Source organism: Schistocerca nitens, chromosome 4, assembly GCF_023898315.1.
Source record: "Schistocerca nitens isolate TAMUIC-IGC-003100 chromosome 4, iqSchNite1.1, whole genome shotgun sequence".
Classification (NCBI taxonomy): domain Eukaryota; kingdom Metazoa; phylum Arthropoda; class Insecta; order Orthoptera; family Acrididae; genus Schistocerca; species Schistocerca nitens.
Window position 1 is genome coordinate 148,184,843 of NC_064617.1, and position 7,558 is coordinate 148,192,400.

The 7,558-nt window shown below is 45.2% G+C and overlaps 1 non-coding gene across 1 annotated transcript; it reads left to right on the plus strand.

The window, feature by feature from the left end:
• The first annotated feature begins 7,277 nt into the window (after window positions 1-7,277).
• Window positions 7,278-7,352, plus strand: Trnat-ugu (transfer RNA threonine (anticodon UGU)). Its single transcript has one exon. It is a non-coding gene; the product is annotated as a tRNA-Thr (tRNA).
• Window positions 7,353-7,558: the final 206 nt, after the last annotated feature.

Genomic DNA, 7,558 nt, shown 5'->3' on the forward strand with positions numbered 1-7,558 from the left:
GCGCGAGTCCTACTCGCACCCGGCCAATTTTTTCTGTTAATCATGGGACATATCGAACGAGACGTTGACATTACGACTTCTGGCAGTTAGGGTTTGCGAGGTCAACAAGCTTCTGGACTTTTTTGGTAGCATAGGAAGAGAGTGAGTTCATTCTTGAATGAGTGCTGCAGGTGCTAAAACAGTCCGAGAGTAGCAGATTTAACGTCACGTACTGGCGATTTGGTTTCGTCGCTGGCGCTTTTAGGTGCGCGGCGGTGTTTACAAACACGTTCCAGGAAGACAGTGGAAACTCTGGAGACCTGCCAGGCGGCGGGTCGGCGCGGAGTGTTCCCGGCCCAGTCAACGGCGAGGAATGCGCGCCTCTGTGGGCGCACACAAATAATTGTCGCCCCTCTGTGGCGGAGCTGCAGCGGGGCTGAGTCAGCGCGCGTCCTTCACGCCAGTCACAGCTGCCACTCGTGGCCAGCAATCCGGTTTCGAATTCGCTCTAGCGACAGCACCTGCCGTCAAGGACGGCCCCGGCCGGCTGCTGGGTGCCCGTGTAAATCATCCACTCCATACACTGACAGCCCTGCGCCATCACAGCAGGGTGGTGGCACTGCTACCCACCAGGTGGGAAAGGGGTGGCTGGGGGGAGGGCACCATTTTCTGAACGATAAACAATAAAACTTTGTGAAATAAAGTCAGGTATGAGACAGATACAAGGAATTTGGGATGGGGCCCCTCCACGCCCGCACCAACGTGGTGACCAAACCAAAAGTTCTACTTTAACCTCCGTCAACATGTTAGTTATCTAATAGGTCGATCACAGGATGCTGAGCTATGATATTATCCGTGCGTCTGGGTAGTACTACGTATTAACACGGTCCATCAGGTGATAGATAGTGGACGAAACGCGAATGAGGGTAGCAGTTTGAAGAGCAGAGGGAAAAAAGCGCCAAGGCTCGTGCCGTGGGAAAAAAACCTCTGCGATAGTGGGATGGGTACTAAGAGCAGTAGTGGCTTACTGGCTGCGATAGTTCATGCAAGGTTGGGCTTGTCAGTATGGGTATCATGCATCATTACCGTGGCAGGCGATGGCGATGTATCCGAGTTTGCTGCAGCCGCTGCATTCCTGGAACAATCAGGATCGTTATATATTAGTGGGAGATCGGCCATAGATCATCTCACTCTGTGCGGGGTGTGTGGAGCTTGTCTGCATGTAGTGTACGGTACGGCTTCCCTGTGTGGTGCCAGTTATTCGGCAAGTGTCTTCCAACTCTATATCCAGTAATGGTGGCTGATTAACAGGGGCTCACCTGTACCGTTGTGTTTGCGTGTACTTGGCCATAGATGTTAGGTCGTTACAAGTATGTCTTTTGGTCTTTTATGTCCCATCTATGGTTGTGGTCGTAGTTCCCCAGATTCAGAATAAACGGGTTCTGCGAATGTCTGGAGTTTCTGTATAGTCTTGTGGTGAGTCTGTGGATTACCTCCGTGAGAGTCTCAAGTCGGTATTCCCGATGAAGGTCCGCGATGCGTGTGTATCGTGGAGCATTGCTTATGATTTTGAGTACTTTGTTTTGTATGATCTGCAGACGGCGCAGGCGTGTGGGCGTAGCGTATCCCCAAACAGGAGCTGCGTACGTCATCAGGGGTCGAATAAGTGTTATGTACATGGACCTCGACACCCTTCTGTTCAGTGTGCTACGCCTGTTGAGCATAGGGTAGAACTGTTTGAGCCTCGCGCTTGCTCGGTTGGTCATGTGTTGTATGTGGTCCCCCCCCCCCCCCCCCCCCCCGAGTAATTTCCGGTCCAGCCAGACACCGAGGTATTTGATCTTCTCGCGGAAACGTATTGGGCGTGCATGTAGAGTTATTGGTCTGCAGTATCGGTGTTTGCGTAGTTGCTTCGGTCTTCTAGTGAACAGAACGGCTTCGCACTTGTCGACGTTTACTCTAACACGCCATTTCTCTAACCAAGGCTCAGCCACTCTGAGTGCGGTTTGTAAGCGTCACGTAATGTTCGATGGTTTCTAAACTTGCGCGAGGATGGCTGTGTCATCCGCGTAGATTGCCATCGTTGTGTTGTGTGTGCTTGGGAGATCGTTTATGTAGAGGTTAAGCAAACGGGGGCTCTAGGATGCTTCCCTGGGGTACTCCCGTGTGTATACCGTGTCGTGTTGATTGTTTTCCCTACACGTCAGTGTTGAAACTCCCGTCTGTGAGGTATGAGTGTATGAGAGACACCAGCCCGTCGGGGAACCCCGCGTCGCTGAGTTTGCGAATGAGGCCGTTGTGCCATAGACGGTCGAAAGCCTTTTCGATGTCTAGGAACACCGTCCCTGTTGCTTTGTTTGTGTTGAAGCCATGTGTTTTATGTTCAACGACCCGTAAGAGTTGTTGTGTTGTGGGGTGGTGATTCCTGAAGCCGAATTGCTCCGGTTTCAGGATGTCATTTGTTATGCAGTGCCTAGTGATGCGTTTGAGAATCACCTTCTCAACAATCTTGCTGAGCGAGCTCAGAAGACTGATGGGTCGGTAATTTTGTGGGAGGCTGTGGTCTTTCCCCGGCTTCCTGAACATCAGGACAGATACAAGGAGATTACGTGAAATTTCATGGAAGATTAAAACTGGGTGCCGAACCGGGACTGTAGCTTGGGACGTATGCCGTTCGAAAGGTAGGAGATGAGGTAATGACGGAAGTAAAGCTGTGAGGGGGTGTCGTGAGCTGGGCCTGGATAGATCAGTCGGTAGAGCACTTGGCCGCGAAAGGCAAAGCTCCTTGGTTCGAGTTCCAATCTGGTACACAGTTTTTATCCACCACGAAGTTTGAAATTGCACATTCCGCTGCGGAGTGAAAATTGATTCTAGAAGAAGGTGGTTTGTCACCCGTACCTTTCAACTATGCTTTAGAGAAGATAGTGACAGACTGGGGGAAATCCGTCAGTAGTAAGAGTGATAAATTAGGAAGAAATGCAAATAAAAAGCCGGCCGCGGTGGCCGTGCGGTTCTGGAGCTGCAGTCCGGAACCGCGGGGCTGCTACGGTCGCAGGTTCGAATCCTGCCTCGGGCATGGATGTGTGTGATGTCCTTAGGTTAGTTAGGTTTAAGTAGTTCTAAGTTCTAGGGGACTTATGACCTAAGATGTTGAGTCCCATAGTGCTCAGAGCCATTTGAACCATTTTGCAAATAAAAGTATCATAGGTACTCTAGCTATTGCAGACGACAAGGCGTTATTTACTGCCTTACTGGACAGTGCCAAACAACAATTCACGGAACAGGAGGGCAAGCAGCCAAAACGGGACTAAAAATTTTATTTGAAAAAAACTAAGTCCATGACAAACATCAATGATGCCCCCAAAACTTTAAAAATTCGTTACAAACAAATGATTTTAAATACCTAGGAGAATGGATAACGACCATTACAAAACAAAAGGTTATAGTAGAGTGCATAAGATATAAGAGGGCATTCCATATGGCTAAAAACACAAATAACATATATGCTTTGCCCTGGAACACAAAACTAAGGTATTATAAATGAATGTTAATGCCCGAAACGCTGTATGGAGCAGAATTAGTTGAACTAACAAGATTTGGGATGAAAAACTGTAAAAAGTTGAAAGGAGAAGTCTGAGGAAAATACTGTTACTGAAAATATTAATAATGCTAATACAAACCGAGACGGAACAGCGAGCTTTGTTTGAAAATGGAAAACCTAACTGATGCAATGAGAAAAGAAGAACTACAGTATTATAGACACACATACCAAACTTATAATAACAAACTAATTAAGCAGACCTTAAATTTACTAAATTATAACAAATTAAAGTTCACATATTTCACTGAAATTGACAAAGGTATGAAGAGCACTGGAACTAGAACAAACATATCGGAACGACTTTTAGATGAGCAACAGAAAAGGTAGGGTTTCAGGAAAGACAGAGGTCAACAAACTGAAGGAAGGAAGTGGGCCCAGGAAGTAAAGGAACGACACTTTCGAAGGTTGAAGGAAGTCTGGAAGCAAAGAAAATTAGCAAAAAGGAACATAACAAAAGTTAATTTAACATACCTTCCAAAAGGGTTATTCTAGTATATAAATAAATAACGGTTACAACAGTGTAGTCCCGACTCTAAACTATTTGTGTAGCTGTATTGTGTAGCTGTATTGTCACTAATCCCTTAGAGTCTACGAAGGTAATTAAATAAGGAATGCAAGACTTTTTTTTCTGCAATGCGACCTAAGGGCAAGCGACTTTTGAAGCAAAATGTTTCCCCCGTACAGGAATGTACATAATGGATGTACGACTACAGGTTGTAGACACATGGTTGCCGACTAATAAACTCTAAGAAAAGAAGAAGAAGAAGAAATCGATGAACCGTGAAGGAAGTACCCGATAGTACGGAAGTAGGTAGACGTGCTGTACATGTACAGACAAACAAATGATTACAATTTCTGAAAAACTGGATGATTTATTCAAGAGGTTCCCAAACTGAACAAGTCAATAACGCGTTGGTCCACCTCTGGCCCGTATGCAAGCAATTATTCGGCTTGCCATTGATTGATAAGAGTTTTTGGATGTCCTCGTGACGGATATCGTGTCAAATTCTGTCCAATTGACATGTGAGATCGTCAAACTCTCGAGCTGGTTGAGTTCTGCCCATAATGCTCCAATCGTCCTCGCTTGGGGAGAGATCCGGCGCCCTTGCTGGCCAAGGTAGGGTTTGGCAAGCACGTAGAAAAGCAGTAGAAACTCTCACCCTGTGCGGACGGGAATTATACTGCTGAAATGTAAACCCATGATGGCTTGCCTTGAAGAGCAATAAAACGGGGCGTACATCTTTGACATACCACTGTACCGTAACGGTGCCGCGGATGACAACGAAAGGGGTTCTGCTATGAAATGAAGTGGCATTCAAGACTCCCGGATGTCGAGCCGTATGGTAGGCGACAGTCAGGCTGGTATCCACCGCTGTCTGGGGAGTCTTCAGACACGCCTTCGCTGGTCATCTGGACTCATTTCGAAGCAGGACTCAAGACAGCTCTACTCGTCATTGAGCTTCCAGGCTGACACCACTGCAAACTGGCTTATTAGTGTACAGAGGTCAATAGCAGTCAGCACAGGAGAGCCGTGAACAAAGCCCCGTTTCTGTGTGCCCCCTGTTAATTATCCTTGTGGTCACCGAAGCAATAGTTGCACGTTGGATCGATGATAATTATGATCAGGGGACCTGAGTGCCTCTTTTCATTTTTATTTGTTTTACGCGTCTAGTTCCGTAGGTCCAAACAGAGGAGAAATCCTCCAAGGTCATAGAAAGCGTCAGTACATGAAATTACAACATAAATGTAATAACAGATAAAATAAAATGTTTATGAACCCAAAAAAGAGAAGCCGTAAATTTGTATAAAGGTAACGAACAATATAACACAGGAATTGGCTTAATTTTTCAAGAAACTCCTCGACAGATTAGAACGAGTGACCAATGAGAAAACTCTTCAGCTTCAATTTGAGAGCATGTGGATTACTGCTAAGATTTTTGAAGTCTTGTGGTAGCTTGTTGAAAATAGATGCAGCAGTATACTGCACACCTCTTTGCACAAGAGTCAAGGTTGTGCGATCCAAATGCAGATTGGATTTCTGCCTACTATTAACTGAGTGAAAGCTGCTAGTTCTTGGGAATAAGAAGAAACGACATTAAAGAATATATAAATTGAGAGGCCAATGTCAGAATACCCAGACTAGTGAACGGGGATCGACAAGAAGTTCGCGAACTTACACCACTTACCGCTCGAGCGCCCGTTTCTGAGCCAAAAATACCCTTTGAGAATGGGAAGAGTTACCCCAAAACATAATACCAAACGTCATAAGCAAATGAAAATAAGCAAAGTAGCCTATCACTTACTTAAGATGCCATTAGAATAGTAAAAATGGCAGCAGTAAGTCTTTGAACAAGATCCTGAACGTGGGCTTTCCACGACAGTTTACTATCTACCTGAGTACCAAGAAATTTGAACTGTTCAGTTTCACTAATTATATGCCCATTCTGTGAAATTAAAACGTGGGGTTTTGTTGAATTATGTGTTAGAAAATGTAAAAACTCAGTCTTACTGTGATTAGCGTTAGTTTGTTTTCTAGAAGTTATGAATTTATGCCATGAACTGCACTATTTGAAACAATACCAGCTTTGCACACATCATCCTTTAGTACCAAGCTAGTGTCGTCAACAAGTTTTAGAGTCACCTGTAATACTAGACGGCATATCATTTATGTAAATAAGGAACTGGAGTGGCCCCAGCACTGATCCCCGGGGCACCCCCCAGTTTATTGTGCCCCACTCAGACCCCACATCATAACCATTCTCAACACTGTGGATAATGACATTTTGCTGTCTGTTTTAAAGTAAGAGGCGAGCCAATTATGAACTGCTCCCCATATTCTATAATGGTCGAATTTCTAGAGCAATATTTTGTAATCAGCTCAATGAAACACCTTAAATAAATCAAAAAAGATGTCTAGCGTTGGAAACCTTTTGTTTCATCCATCCAGTACCTCACAGAGAAAAGAGAATATGGCATTTTCAGTTGTTAAACCACTTCTAAAACCAAACTGTACATTTGATAGCAAATTATTTGAAATAAAATGATCAACTATGCTTATGTACACAGCCTTTTTAATGAGCTTAGCAAACACTGGTGGCATAGAAATAGGTCTAAAATTGTCTACATTATCCCTTTCTCTATTTTTATAAAGAGCGTTACTACTGAGTACTTTGAAATGATAATTAAATGGACACCCTAGCTGCAAACAGGCGTTGATGTACTTCATTGGGGACATGTTGAAAATGTGTGCCCCGACCGGGACTCGAACCTGGGATCTCCTGCTTACGTGGCAGACGCTCTATCCATCTGAGCCACCGCGAGCACAGAGGATAGTGCGTCTGCAGGGACTTATCCCTTGCACGCTCCCCGTGAGATCCACATTCCCAACATGTCCACACCACTACATTCGTACTGCGCCTAATAGATGTTTGCCCATCAGACTCATTACTCGTGGCAGATTAATCTACCAAGTCCCGTACGAGTTCGGGCATAGCGTGTGCGTTCGCATAAGAAGGTCAATGGCCGGGAAGCCATATTTTAACTATATATGACGGTAGTATCTGTCCCCGAAAGAACAGTTACCGTGGATGACCATGCAGCTTTGCTACAAATGAAATGATAATTAAATGGACACCCTAGCTGCAAACAGGCGTTGCACGTGCAAGGGATAAGTCCCTGCAGACGCACTATCATCTGTGCCCGCGGTGGCTCAGATGGATAGAGCGTCTGCCATGTAAGCAGAAGATCCCGGGTTCGAGTCCCGGTCGGGGCACACATTTTCAACATGTCCCCAATGAAGTACATCAACGCCTGTTTGCAGCTAGGGTGTCCATTTAATTATCATTTCATTTGTAGCAAAGCTGCATGGTCATCCACGGTAACTGTTCTTTCGGGAACAGATACTACCGTCATATATACTGAGTACTTAAATTGTTCAGGAAACTGACCATTCTTTAAGGAAAAATTACAAAATAGCTA